Source organism: Pteropus alecto, unplaced genomic scaffold, assembly GCF_000325575.1.
Source record: "Pteropus alecto unplaced genomic scaffold, ASM32557v1 scaffold94, whole genome shotgun sequence".
Lineage (NCBI taxonomy): Eukaryota > Metazoa > Chordata > Mammalia > Chiroptera > Pteropodidae > Pteropus > Pteropus alecto.
In genome coordinates, this window is record NW_006437736.1 from 11253660 (window position 1) to 11269095 (window position 15436).

Consider the following 15436-nt stretch of genomic DNA (forward strand, 5'->3'; position numbering starts at 1 on the left):
GGGCGTGGGGGACAGCAGGGCGGGGCCACCAGCTGATACCGCTGCTGCGGTTCTCTCCATTCAAGAGCACTCTCTGTGTGTCTTTGATTTTTAGTTCCAATGTTAATCTGTTTAAATTAGGATTCGATCAAGTGTCACCATTTACACAGCTGTTTTCACATACAGTCATGCTTTCTGTTCTATCATACCTCTGCCAGCTGCAAATTTTGTCCCTTCTGGGACACTGGAAAAGGCTCTAACATAGTGACTGGGGAGCATGCCCTTCTCACAGCCGCCAACACTGAACGTATTAGCAAATTCATCCAAATGAGTATCTCTCACCAGGAAAAAAAAAAAAAAAATCAGTGTTTTTTTTTTCTAAATTAGTCCTCCATGCCTAGAATTATCCATGAAGCCTTATATCTTAATATACAGGTACGATCAAGTCCAATTTCTCTGGCTGCCATTACAAGGACTGTGAGTCATGCAGACAGCATACTATGGCTCCTATTGAATGAAAAGTTCAAGAAAGTGTTGATACTTGAGATTTATGCCCGAGACATTATTATGCAAACGAAGGCCTACTTTAAGTTAAAATGTCTCATCAGCCTAACCCCATTCAGCTGATTTTCAAGACTCTCCACTTAAAATACATAGAACACATGAAAGAAATGCTATAAATCTTTTAAAAATATTCCCCAAAGTCAAATTTCTGCTCATTAGAAAATGCTTCTCTTTCCTCTCCCCACTTCCCAGAACTTATTTTGAATGTATGACATTCTGTCAGGTATCGCAATGCCCTTCTTTACACAAGACTAAACTGCGCTTTTCTATCCAGGCAGGTCAGTCCACTTTCACGGCCATCGGGGCTCTTACGGGAAGAGGTGGCCTCTAGCATTTGATGCCTTCTCCACTCCTCTGACTTCAGCTTGGTGGTGCCGCCTGCAATGGCTCACCTCTCACCATCCCCGCTGGAGCTAAGCAAACACACACCGGTCACAGCGGCTGGCAGACCCTCCCCCAGGCCTCGCCACAGAACAAGGCTACCTGCCATTTGCCCCAACTGCTTCTCTTCCTTTGTAGTTTATATCCTAGATCTGGCCACAGTGTGGAGTATAGTTAGACCATCTAAAATCGTTCATCCGGTTTGGATACACTTAACTTCTTTTTAAAGGAGCAGGGGAGAAAAATTTAATAGGTTCCTCATGTTGACAAAGTATTTTCATTAAAATTTTTTTAATATTTTTCCTCATTTCATTATAAATTATCTCATTTAATTGTAAACCTAGCTCCTCTAGGCTTATAATTCTCATATAATGATAAAATGAAATTCACAGATAAAACACATTCCTCCCCCCACTCAACATAAGTTTACACACGTGAGATAATTTTGTTGAAACGCAGCCAACACTCACCTTAAGGTTATGGCAATGACTGAGCCAACGTAGGTTCTTCTAGGTAAAATATTATATTACTGTACTTTCTAAAGACTCAATTTTTGGATGTGGTTCCATAGTGTAGCAGTTAGCACGTCTGCTTTACACACAGAAGGTCCTGGGTTCGTGCCCCAGTGGAGCCACAGTCCATGATCTATGGCCATGCCACCCTGAACAAGCCTGATGTCTGATCTCGGAAGCTAAGCAGGGTCAGGCCTGGTTAGTACTTGGATGGGAGACCACCTAGGAAGACCAGGTGCTATAGGCATAAATAATAATAATAAAAAATAAAAAAGACTCAATTCTCTCTCTACTTCTTTCTGTGTGTGTGTGCGCGTGCACACGCGCGTGTGTGTGTCCATTTTATGTCAAGGCAACCATCTGGGTATTTGGGACACATCAGTGAAGACCACTGTCCTCACAGAGCTTATATTCTAGGAGGACAAGACCGGTCATAAACAACAAACACATGACTATTAAGTTATTTAGCACATTGGAAGAATAGCACCATGGAAAAACGCAAGCAGAGCAGGTAAAGGGGCTGGGAGCCTGGGGTACGTGAGCAGGAGAAGGCCATGGAAGGCTTCCTTGAAAAGAAGCTGAGAGCTGTGAAATTGCTTTGTTAAAAATAATTTTCAAAATGGGTAAAATCATGGATCGCCTATAGATATAAAAATGAAGACATGTTAAAGATTTAATTTTGCTCATTAATCAAGGAGGACACTAGATAGATGTTGTAACAAGTCAAAAGAGAATCCAAATAGATTTACAGATCGGCATTTATAAATCAGGAACACTGAAATGAATGCACAAATCCAACAAAACGGGACGGAAGAGGAGTCAAGTGAGCACTCTAAGACGGAATTTGCATGTCCATCAACAAGAATTATTTTGCTATCGGTTATCTATAATTAATTGGGTTGCAAAATATCTTCCACAAAATCAGCATCACATCCTCCAGAGAAGTTCTCTCTAGAGTCTGGACAATGCAGTTTTTCACTGAAGCACAATTATTTTCTACAACTTGCAGCAGGTGAGAGTGAACCATTTATATCTATTCAGGAGGTTACATAGTGGGTAAGAGCAGAATGTGGAACGGACTCTCTTGTATTCAAATGCAAGTCACTGGTCCTGACCACCTGTGGGACTTGGGGCAAGTTACTTAACCTTTTTATGCTTTGATATTCTCATAAGTAAAATGAAAGCGATGATAATAAAAGTATCTCCTGTACAGGGCTGTTGTAAGGATTATACGAGTTGTTAATAATGCACTTAAACATCTTGTACATAGTGAGTACTGTTCAAATGCTTACCGTTCCTTTTTTTTAAGCAACAGGGAAAGCTCTTCATAAAGCACATTGTGAGGTTACTTGACGTTCACCTGGCTTAAAGCATCATTTAGATATTTTACCACCTTGGTTCTCTGTTCATTAGGCAATGACCCCAATATAGGCTCTGAAATCCAGGGAGACTCTTCAGCTAGTGTATGGCTGTTGCTTATAAGGTGACTTGGAATATGCTTATGTTTATTTTTTTAGACTATCGTCAAAAATGAAAGAACAAATTTTTTTCCAATTATTGCAAAGAATTCAGCTCATTGAACACATCTTTTCTGACTTCTGCTTAAGAAACACTGGTTTCAGATGCTTAGCCTAAGGCCACCAAGCTATTGTGCCTCCAGCAATGATGGCTTGTGGGTGACCGCACTTCCCTCGGGGCTGGTTCTATTCCCATCTCTCTTGTGCCCCTGGAAGGGGGAGGGGAGTCAAGCAGATGAGAGCTGTTGGGTCAAAAAGAGAAAAGTGTTCTAAAAGGACAACCCAAGGGGCCGCTGGGACAACACTGATGATGACTGCTGAAGATGGAGCCCACCAGGTACATTCGCCAGGCCAGCAAAGGCAAAAGATGCAGAGGTGAGGTGTATGGAGGCAGCCAGAGAGTGAAGAACTTGTCCCCTGGCACAGAGCAGGAGAGACCCTTAGATGGACTCTGAGTGGTTCCTTTCCACCCTCATTCTGTTTTTTCAACTCTTCTTGATTCTGAAGAATGCAAAAAAAAAAAAAAAAAATCCTTGATTCATTCTTTAATCTGGATGAAGCCTCACAAGAAGGATGCTAGAGACTGACTATATTGATCACCCCGGATACTTCTCCGGTGCCCTCCTCTGTCCATTTGAGAGCCGTCAGCCCATAAGTCACTCTCTGTCGGTCGGGTCAAGGGTACTGACCACCCATCCCCAGCGCACACTAACTCACGCCAGGCCCATCTCCTGTGCCCATCAGGGGTCTAACAAATTACCTACACAAAAAGGAAAGCTGTTCCCTCCCTTGGGGTGGAAAACAGGACCAATCCTCACGAAACAGGAAGAGAGCAGTAAAATGCAGTCACTATCCTGACGCTAAATCAGGTAGCTCAAATGGTAAGTGCACAACGGGCAAGACAGAGACGATCAAAAGGTCACCCTATTCTTCCCAAATGGAAGTAATTTACATGCACAAATGTGAGCACACTCATACCACGGGTCCGTTCAGCACTCACATCATTCATTCATTAATCTGTCTCTTCCAATTAGAACAGCCTTATCTTTGTCTTCTCTGTATACGGCGGTTATTATTTGTGAAGCCTTTAACACATACCAAGCACTTTCCCGCATTATCTCATTGAATTCCCACAACAGCCCTATGAATTGAATAGCTATTGTTCCCATTTTGCAGAGGAGAAAATTGAGGCCCAATAGCGGAATAGTAGGGGCCCCTCTAGAACAGTCTACTCAGTGGGTGGCCAATATGCCACTAAGAACTGCTGGTCACCAGTCCATAAGTATAGAAACCAAGAGTAAGTATGCAGAGGCTTCTACTGCAATTTGTCATGGTCACCACTTGCAAGTATGTGATCAGTAGGCTCACCTGTTGGCACAAGCTATGGACTAGTTAGTCACATGAAGTAGGACCACACTAAAACATGCAATAGGCAAGGTTAGCTTTTCAACTGTAACCCAAAATCATATAAAAATCTAGAATTGAGTGATTTCATTAAAAGATAATTTAAATATAACTATAACTTTATAGGGTAAATTGTTGGAACTGGCAACTAATGAAGGATTACAGATGAATTTTTTAACGCAGAAATACCTGCTTTATTTTAGATGAAAGTTAAAGAATTAATATCCTGAGTTTGCTGAAATGTGTTTGAAAATCTCTTATTCCATTCCTGTCAACATACCTCTGCGAGGCTGGTTTAAAACACAGAAATAGTTTCCATACGTCATCCCCTATAAATACCATTTTTGTACCCAACCTAGATTAATTTGTTAGTCAGCAAGAAGCTCGATTGCCACATTGAAAGGGTATATTGATAAATATGGTGTTTGTTTAAAGTGTGTTTATAGGTATTTACTGTGGGGAATCTCTATTTCACTTATTTTTTGTTTGCTTACAATGACTGAAAGACACAATGTTACCAGTATTGTTTTCATACACATTTTCAATGAATATGTATTTTTTGTAACTACTTTCCTCATTGTTTATTTTAATTATATTTATTGAAATATAATGTTATGCCTGTTAAATCTATAATAAAAAAATTGAGGATTGTATTTTAGTATCTTTTTAAATCTAATTTTCCTAGTAATTTATTGCATTTACTTTAAAATTTATAACTTATTGCGTTTCACAAAATGACCAGTCCCCAATATGCTGGAAAATTTAAAAACTGGTCCGTTTCCACAGATGCTGTGAGAGGCACTGCTCTCGAATGTTGACTCTGTGAGTGCTGACCTTTGTTTTGCTGGCTGGTGTATCCCCAGCTCTTAGCTCAGTGCCAGGTCATGGTAGGCACCCAATAAACATTTGTCAAACAAAAGAATGAATAAATAAAACTGAGCTCAGAACGTGCCACAGCCTGTGCCCTTCACCACCCCGTAATACTTCCCCGCCCCACCTCCCGCATGGACTTTGCTTTAGGATTCGGATTGGGATTAGGCCAGTTGGAGAAGCCTTTCTAGGGGAGTGAATTTGAGCACAGCCTTAATGTAAAGGGTGGGTAAAATCTGAAAAGCTTGAGAGAAGAGACGCGGACATTCCCCACAGCAAGCAGGGCAGGGGTGTGGGCAGTAGTGGCAAATGCCAAAGCAAGAACCAGCGTGGGGGCCTGGAATGCGATGGACCTGCAATTTACCCAGAGACGACCTCCCACCTGAGGCTGAAGCACAGACGTCAGTAGCAGGGGTTGCTGTGCTCCTCCAAACTCCGCCAAGTCTCCAGAGCTGCCCCGCTGACAGGGGAGTTTGTTCTACCCCAGGGCCACCAGATTCGCCTTTGTCATCGGGAACCTACACCCCCCAGGCAGATTCCCGGTAAAGTCAATGCCTCAGGGATCATCACTTTGCACTAGCCTAGGAGCCATTGTGATTTTGTATTTCTAATTTTTTTTTTTTTTTTGGCGGCGGGTGTGTGTAGGGGGGTGGTGGGGAATGGATTGTGCAAAGCGAGTTCCCCAAAACTGTTTAAGCTTCAAGCTCTACAAAACCTGAACCTGCCCTGTGGGAGCCCCCACTCTCGGGCTGCCTTCTCGCTCGCCAGAAACTGCTCTCCCTCTTCTTGGAGGAGGGCATTCTTCCTGCCTGCCACGAGGTGGCGCCAGACGTCTTAATGTGAGATGGGGCTGCGCAAAATGTTTATGCAAAGCATGAGGTTTCTGCTTCCATTCTTAGAAGTCGAAATACCCACTTATTGGTTCTTCTTTCTATTGATGGCAACCTAACACTTGTCTTTGCATGTTCCTGAATTCATTTTTAAAATTACACTGAGGTGGGTGTTAAAGGGGTAGAATTATTACCTTTGACCTTCTGAAGCTTACATGTTGTAGGAACGAAAAAGAAACTAGACTTAAAAAAAAAATTAGTCAGAAATGAAAGAGGTCAAGGAAAGAAAAAAAAAACCTCCTTTGTAAGAAATAAAGTTAAGTGTTCGGTAAGCATTTCTCCTTTTACTTGTTAAAACCTGCATGGTTAGAGAAATGAGGATGGATCCGAACACTTCATATATGGAAAATTCTCAACTTCAACTCCTCTGTCCAGAGAAGCATCTACTAAATGTTTTTGTACCACAATATCATTAATGTCCAAGAGAAAGAGCAGAAACCATTTCATTATATAAAGCAAACCCTGTACTTAAGTCAAAGAATTGGAAAACAGCAATTTGTATTATTTGAGGTCTACAATAACTCCGCACAGAATAATTTGAAGGCATTAGGTAAATGAGGATAACATTTGGTAACTACGCAGCCCATACTTGAAATCTTTTTTTATTATTTAGTGAGGTGGAAATAAGATTATCAAAATTTATTTTCAAAAGACACTTTAATTATTGTCAATTGCTGCATGTAAAAAAATGCCAATCTGTGAGGTCAAGTTCATGGCCCTCAAAGCTCTTTTTATCTATTAACAAATGTTTGCATGCTCATTCATTCTGTGAATATCTACAGACTGCCCTTTTTTAAAGAGTAAAGTGAACAGGAAAAACCAGAGAAAGTGGCCATTGTTCAGCCTACTTATTTACCCTTTATGGTTTGCAAATACAGCTTTTCGAATAACTTCCATCTAAGGAAAGAAAGATTTTTCACGGGAAATCACTGGTAACCACTGTCATAACAACACAGCCATTACTGTGTGTAGGATCCACCTCTCTTTCCTTCTGAAACTGTAATATCTCTTAGTAAATTAGAAACAACTCGATTAGTTCACTGGTGATTTTTATATGGGCATTTCCTCTGGAAAAGTAAACGGATGGCTGGGAAAGTGTGTTTGAACCATTCTACTTCCTCCCACATGCGTATATTCATGCTATTTCCCACCTCACCCCACCTCACTATTGCACAACCCAGCCATCTCTTATCCCACATCCAGACGAGATGCGAAAGCGCCTCTTCTCACTCTAGGCTGCGTCACGCGGGTATCTCTTTGATCCCTAATCTGGCAATGTCCCAAAACTTCTTAACATTCCAAGTACAGAATTTGTTCTTCCTGGGCTTAAAGAAGAAGCGGTGATCAATCCCCAGGGTGAAAAAAAAAAATAATGAGTTGTCCCAGAAGCATACACCTATCTCTCTGTACCTGAGAGAAGCAAGTCAATTTGAATAAGATGGTGTATGGGAAAAGCTCAGCACAGTGCCCTGTACATTATAAGCAACAAGGTTTATAGGTTGCCTTTATTTATGCCTTTTCTGAAGCCTTCGACATGGCTTCCACAAAGAGAGCTACTTATTGTTAGCCATCATTTCATTAGTGTCAACCAGCAAGTCCAACACAGCATCCAGCAAATGACAGAATTTTTTAAAAAAAAGGTGTACAGTGAATCTCAATTTCTTTGGATTTTAATTTACCATTGATTTGAATTTCTTTACCACTGAGGTGGAGGCTGTAACGTCTGACTTCAGAGACTCTTCTACAATGTGTCAAAGCGCTCAGACACAGAATAACTTTATTTTTCTCTTTTTTCCCTCAGGAGAAGGATGGACTTGTCCACTTCTCCAGGGTCTTCTGCCTGCCTGGGCCCTGCATCTCCCCATATCGGGTAGCCACACAAACGCACAAACAGAGCGTGTGATCTGTCGTCTTCAACATACACATCTCCATTTAATCTCTTCTCTGAAAGCAAAAGACACTATTTTATTGGGCAGTTAAAGGAACACAAGCCTGCAAGATCAAAGCAGCCAACTGGTCACCCAGCCTTCCCAAAGGGAGACTGTAGTTCATTATAGCCACTCGGTTAACCACATCCACCTCCCTCATATATCAACATGCCCAGGAAACAGATTTAGAAGTCTTGGGCACTGCAGGGAAAACCTTTCCAGGTAACCGAATGTATTAAAAAGCAGACCATGTCTTGAAAGATGAGTAGGGCTGTAAAAATCAGAGGTTCCTACGACCTGGGACGGACCCTAGGTGCATTGATTCTCATGAGGAAACACAGATAGGCTCTGCTGACAATGCTTTTTCTTTAAACAGATGAGTTGTTCCTTTCCAGACATTTTTGGACTAAAACCTGAAGGTTCACTTTCTTTGCAACTGTTTTCATTGTCCATGTTGCTTGCGTGTATCTTGATTCTGGCCCGAAGCACGTCGCCCTTCAGTTCTCATACTTGGTAACATTCAGCTTCCTCTTCTGCAGGTTGCAGGCAGGAAACTGGAAAATGGGCCACAGGAAACCTGGCCTCCTACATCTGTCCCACTTTGTAATTGCAGCTCTGGTTTCATTTTGCCTTGTGTGTCAGATCTGTTTTAACTCTCAACAGGACAGCCAAACTGCTTTCTGAGAGAACACTACTATTCTTATTGCCCAAGAAATCTCTTTGAGACTCTTTGCCTTCCCAGAGTAACTAGCCCTATGAATTAAAATTACTAAGGGAAAATTACTTAGGGAAAAATTACTAAGCAATTCTAAGCATTTTCTTTAATTCTACGTATTTTAATGGTTAAAAAAAAACAAACAAGCAAATTCTGCTAACAGTAGTTATTTGAATCAAAAGGGTATGGAACTAAAAAACTGATTCATTAGATGTGATAAAGCTACCAATAATTCCCCACCGAAACTTCAAGACTATTTCATAATACTATACACCGCAGAAGTTATTTTAGATAAATATGATTACTAGTGGTCCAAGGCTACCTGTGACTTTTAACTTGTGAGGCTTTGATAAACAACGTATGAAAATAAGCTATCATCACACCTCATGACAATCTCTCTCATTATGATACTGTTTCAAATTGTGTTTCTTAACAACATCGCCAATTATTAGGTTAAACTATATGAAACAGTCAAATACCAGCAATCTCATATATACAACCTAAGGTATATAATCACACAGAGAATAGATACATATACACATGTGCACGCACGCGCGCGCACACACACACACACACACACGCGCACACACGCACACACACGCTTGCATCCCCAGAGCAGTATCTTCGTCCTGTGTTTGGTCCATGGACCCTTTTGAGAATCTAAAGTTTTCTAAGGGAAAAGAAGATATACTCATATGAAACATATATAACTTCAGCAGGTTTATAAAACTCTAAATATATAAATCTGAAATTAAGAGCCTCTTTCTAAAGGAAATGCTAGCTACATTGCCCCCACCAGCGATACTGATATTCCATGAAATCTTCAAAAACAGGGCTCACGCCAAAAAAATAAATAAAAATAAAAACTCCATTACTTCTTTAAACGGAAGCTTTTCTTTTTAATGCTAACATTTGATGAGCCTATATTATGTCCCAGGCATTGTGCTGAGTGCTTTATAAGTGCTGTATAAATTTAATACTCTATGAGGAAATCGTGACTTAACAAGGCGAAATAAGAGGCTCACGGCCACAGAAGTAACATGGGCAGAGACTCCCATCCAGGGCTTCAGGCTCAAAGTCCAGATTCTTCATCAGCACACACATTCCCTCCAGCACAGCCTGCGTTTCTCACATGCACACCTTGCTGCTGTTAAGAGGAAAGTCTCATTTTAACCAAGAGGGCGATGCAACATTTCCACTAGGAATCGAATCAAGAAATTCCCTTGTTTATTTCTGGCTTTGCCTCATCTGTGACTCCAGTTGTTCCAACTGTTCTGTTTTAAGAAGAAACTTTGAACCTGACCTACCCTCAGTCTGAATTTAAACCAATTTCCCTTTTTAAAAATTGGTCTGTGTATTGGTTTAGCTCTGCTCCAGGTTCATGCAACACTAAGTCATCAAGGCTGGCTCTCGATGCCGAAGACAGGATGTGAGAAGCGGTACCTTCTGGAACTTGGCCGCTCCTCGGCTGGAGAGACACGTCCGCCCCTTGGCGTGTGCACACAGGACGGTGGAACGAGAGGATGAAAGTCAGAAGTGAGACAAAAGTGATGTAGCCTGGCCCCAGAGAGGGGCCCAAGACCTGTGAACATTTCATATAACAATGAAATGATCACGAGAAAGACTTAATGTGTGAACAGGGACAGGCTGCGAACCCCGCCGATACCACGTGATAGCACCTACTGTGGCACCTAGCACCCAGGAGGGGCTCGACATTTTTCCTTTAAAAACAGACACCTCTGGGGAAGCCCTGTTCCCGGTTCTAAGGAAGCAGCATTTGGGATTTTCATCGCAACACGCACATGGAAAAAAAAAAAAATGCTGTTTTGCATCCAGTAAAACTTACTTAACATCTTGCTAACTGTCCTGAAATATGAGCTTCAATTTAATGAGCTCCCTAATTTCCACTGGGTATTTCTCCCATACCTTTGATTTTTTTATTTCATAGGCCTTTGAATGAAAAATCTTATACCTAGATTTTTGTACTGTTACTATGAGTAATATTTGATCCTGTGCAACAGGAGACATTTTAAAAATCTGTGTCGTCTCAACATCAAAAACTTCACTTGCTTAGATACTTTAAGATTGTTTTAAAAAATTTAAAATGAAGGAAACCCGACATAAGACTAGAATGAAAGCATACTCTTTCAGATAAATTTGAAAGCTGTTCTGTACTAAATAATAAGTTGGTGAAAGCCAAAAGCATATACAAGAACATTTTTGCATGATACAAAATGATGGTGGTTTTTCCACATCCAGAAACTGAAACATTTCCTGCCAGAGCATCCTCCAAACTCTTCTATTGTGTTCAAACTGTAAAATCTTTCTAAATCAGGACTTCCTCCTATTATGTTTTAGAGGCGTCTTTCTGGGAAGGGTAGATCCAAGGCAAAAGGTAGGAATTCCTGCAGCACCACCCAGTGGAAACATTAGAAAAAAAAAAAAAAAAGGCAAGATAAAATACGTTTAAGAAAAGAAAATTCAGGTCTTAGCTTTTCCAGTTAACAATCTGGACACCCCTTTTTGCCTAACGACGGTGCTCTCCTTCCTCTGGCTGGTACTTAAACGCCACCCACACGCATGGCAGCCATCATCACATCAGCTCTGCCTCTCTGACACATGTGCGCCGCACCATGCTGACCTCTGGGGCAGGGAGGAATGACTCCTGGTGGGTCAGGTGTGGCCTGGGACACCATCCCTCCCTCTCGGAAGGATCCCCAAGGGACCCTGGGGACCGGGAAATCGTCGCAGCTGTGCTTGCCTCCCAGTGCTGCTGCAGCGTGGGGCACTTCCTGACAGAAAGGTAACCATCTGTGCCTCATCCCGGTCCCCTGGCCCGGCTGCACCCGGTCTGGCCCACCTCCAACATCTGCACAGCAATTCCATCTCCCTAGTTCCCCCCCAGGGAAAGGTACAGAGGCTTTCCTCCCCCTCATGGCCCGTATCTCCTGTCCCCCCAAAACTTCTCCCGTGTGCGCACTGCTTCTGCTCCCCTGGCATATCCAAGCCGCCCCAGGTCCCACGGCCTCCCCATAGGTCTCTACTTCATTTACTGCCAGCATGAGAACATGTCTCTCATCACCAGTGACTGCTTCTCATGCACGCATGACACATCGGGCTAAACTTAGGAATGGGATGGAGCAATAGAAACCCCTGACCCTCTCCTTCTAGCTCCTTCCTTCTAGCTCCCTCCTTCACAGGACTAACGCTCTGGCCCTGGCGAGGTGGCCTGCAGAGGGAGAGAAGCTACGTGTTCCCAGGGAAACTGGGAACTCTTCGTCTCCTAGGGAACTTAATAAAGTATCATTTCTTCCGTCATTTCTGGATGGTTAAGTCACTCGAGAAAACTCTCCCCAACCTCAGCATTCCTGGGAAAGCTATCTTTCCCTCTTTCTGGAGTAAATCCACCGAAACCATTTTATGTGTCTTTTTAAAACAGTATATAGATATAGAAAATGATACGAGTTAGCTGATCTTGACATTGTTTTGATGTACATGATCAGTGTTAAAACTATAACAGAGCATATTTGAACTGTTCATCTACAAATGGCTGACAGCAATATAAATCTTTTTTTTTTTCTTTTTCTGAAATTTAACACGTGCCAAAATGTGTCGGTTCCTAGCAATGTCAAGATTTAGCTGGATAACACTGACATGAGCTAATCTTTGGGTCCTACTACATACAGCATTCTTGCAAAAATAGCTATGACTTTCTGATATTAAAGTGACATCTTCTTTGGAGCTTTTTCAGAAGCACAAAGAGCTACCTTACAGGGGCAGTGACCTAACAAGGCTTCTAGATTCTGTGGTCACCTCACTGCTTTTCTTTGGTGCTCTTCTCAGCAAAACTCTTGTATGGTTTAGGAAATGCAAATCCCAGGCATAAACATTTATACATAAATCCGGTATGATAATATATTCACTTTGGAAGGGATCTATGAAAAACAAAGATACTGCAGTCTTCAAAACGTCAGCACCTGCTCATGTGGTGGACACCTGCGGGGGCTTTAGCTGCGTCTTGTCATGAAGGTAGTAACGACCCTTCTACAGCTTTCCTCCCTCCACAGGCAGATGTTTTTCCTACACATTTGTACGTGGATATCGAGTCTGGCTATGTCTGATGTTTATGGTGCCAAGTGCAGTGTCTTCTAAATGTAAACAACCTCTAATAAAGTCCTTTTAACAGGAAGCAAAAATATAAGGGCGGTAAGGTAAAATGGCAAGCAAAAGTCATCTTGTTTCTCACTGAATCTGCATTTAAAAACAGGCCTGACTTAGAAGCAAATTCCGCTAAGTGGAATACATTTAAAATGTCTTCGTGTTCCTGTTGAGTACAGTTATTTCTAAGAAAACTTGGAAAAATAGACAGTGATTTCAAAACTAAGTAAAATTCTTCCAATGCTTTATACGTAAAATCTATTTTTATTAACCCTGAAACGGCGCTGAATAAATTAATAAAATAGCAAAACTGTCATCAAGTGGAAGATCGGTGATTCATCCATTCGGGTCAGGCTTATTTCGTGCACACGTATTTCCTTCAAAAGGCCACCAAAACCATCTGACAGAAGTGAATAGCTGTTGGTGGCATTAGCATCAAACATCAGATACATAGCCCAAATTGTCCTCATGGCCCCGCATTCCCATACAGCAATCTGCTACCCACTAACCTTTTAGAAATGTCACATACAACTCCTTACTCTCCTTACCTCTCCAATTATTTTTCAACATGATTATATTAACAGTACAAAATAACAGCCAGGTCCTGCTTTAGATGATCTTTCTCCCCTTGCTAAAGAAAATCACCCTTTTCTATATCTTAAACATCTGGTGCATGTATGATCTTCTACGTCAAGGTCTTAAAGTTTCTACTTTCCCAAAGACAAATTAGTAGGTCATAATATTTAGGTTACAAAAAAAAGCAAAGGATGTGGCAAAGCCTGGAGGAGGATGCTGTTCTTGTGGTTCGGCTCTGATTTGAATCAAAGCAGGGCAACGCTCATATTTGAAAGTAGTGACTCTGAGCTTTTGAGAAGCCCAGTACATTTGGGTCATTTTGTGCAACTCAAAACATCTAATCTAACAGCATATACTTTTGTCATGAAAGTAGTACACTTTAAGAAATATTTAACACTCTTCAAAATTACTCCGTTTATCCAAGTATAATAAACGCAAAACTGAGAATTAGTGTTAAAATACCTAAACTAGTGAATTAAGCAAAGTCAAGGGACACCTGACCAAGTGGCTGACCAAGCAACACTGATGTTTTTGCCTCCTCTCTCAAATACGACTCCAGCCCATCCGCAGGCATGACTGCCCTCCACTAGATGCTCAGCACAGATGTGATGACATATCTCTGCCTGGGGTTTATCAGTTCCAACCCTGACTCAGAATGTCACTTAGAGAATCTGAAGATGTTTGTTCTAAAATGCTTTAAAAGAAGAAGAAGAAGAAGAAGAAAAGCAATGCTCTATCATCCAACACCCTCTGGTCTAAATGATCACTATCTGGAACTTGGAAAACAGGCAGGACATTAGCAGAAATCACTTTCCCACCAATGCTCGTAAACTCTAGATTCCAGAGGATTTCAAAATGAAAGACCAAACAAGAAGATTGAGGTGCCACATCTCCAGACAGTCTTTCAAATAATACTACATGGTATGGTTCCTTCTCGTGTGTTCTTATCAGGGCTTGCTGAAATTATGAGGAACCTTGGCTTTCTCTTCTCTTGAAAATTATATAAATAAATCCAAGATCTCTCCTGAGCTCTCACAGTGAAACAGTGATTCTTTGGGGAAGAGAAGTTTAGCACACATTCCTTTGTGCTCCCATCCTCTGTACAGAGCTGGGGCTCAACCCTGCAAGAGAAGAGTGACTGTACAGAGAAGGAGTAAAAACTGAGGTCACATCTTATCCTGCTCTCTTAGCCTGAGACATCCCTCTTATAACCTACATCCATGGAGGCACACCCAGGTACGTGTACACACACACACAAACACACACACACACTCACACACACACACACACACTCCTCGTCATCTGCCAATGCTTCTCTCTTTCATTTTCAAATAAACTCCAACAACCAAGGTTTATATTTTTGGCTCTAAAGGCAAACCGTCCAAACTCCAATAAGGAGATAGTGGCGAAGTTACATTTCCAGTTGACTGGGTATTAACCAGGGAAGTGTTCTTGTTAATTATTAGTGTTGGGAAACTGTTTTAACCTCTACAGCCCCTTCTCTTGCGTAAGAGAGCATTCAGATCTTCCTGGGCTTGGTGTCATCATTCTGAGGATGGTGAGAACTGACAGGTGCAGACAATGTAGGAGAATTCCTGCAGTAAGTCACCTAGAAGCACATCCTGGAATAAATTCCGGGGCGTGTTTTGTTGTTGTTGTTTTAATCGCTCTCTTCTGACAATTAAGTGCAGGGAGAAAAATCTCCTTAATCATACATTCCGGCTTGTCAGGGTTTGACTGTCGACTACTCCCTGGCAAAACTCAGCTGAAATTAACAGCGGATCCAGCCTTCCTTCTCCAAAAACAATTTAAGTATTTAGTTGTTCATCTTTTCATAATCACGCAAGTCTTTTACTATTTTTAAACTCAATCAGAAACGTTATTTGTTAATTACCCCCCCCCAAAAGTACGAACAAAAGCTACACATACAGGTGTTAGTATA

The 15436-nt window shown here is 41.6% G+C and overlaps 1 protein-coding gene and 1 pseudogene across 3 annotated transcripts in view; one reads left to right on the plus strand and one right to left on the minus strand.

Annotated features, from left to right (window-relative positions):
* The window catches only part of ELK3 (ELK3, ETS transcription factor), a 64312-nt gene that overhangs the window by 40583 nt on the left and 8293 nt on the right, over window positions 1-15436 (minus strand). The window contains exon 1 of one of the 3 annotated variants that reach the window (XM_006914591.3): window positions 2729-2747. The exons of the other annotated variants lie outside the window; for them this stretch is intronic. The gene's annotated coding sequence lies outside the window, so the exon portion shown is untranslated. Of the gene's footprint in view, window positions 1-2728; window positions 2748-15436 lie in introns of those variants that run through there. 3 annotated transcript variants of the gene reach the window in all.
* LOC112481928 lies at window positions 1568-1683 on the plus strand (annotated as a pseudogene).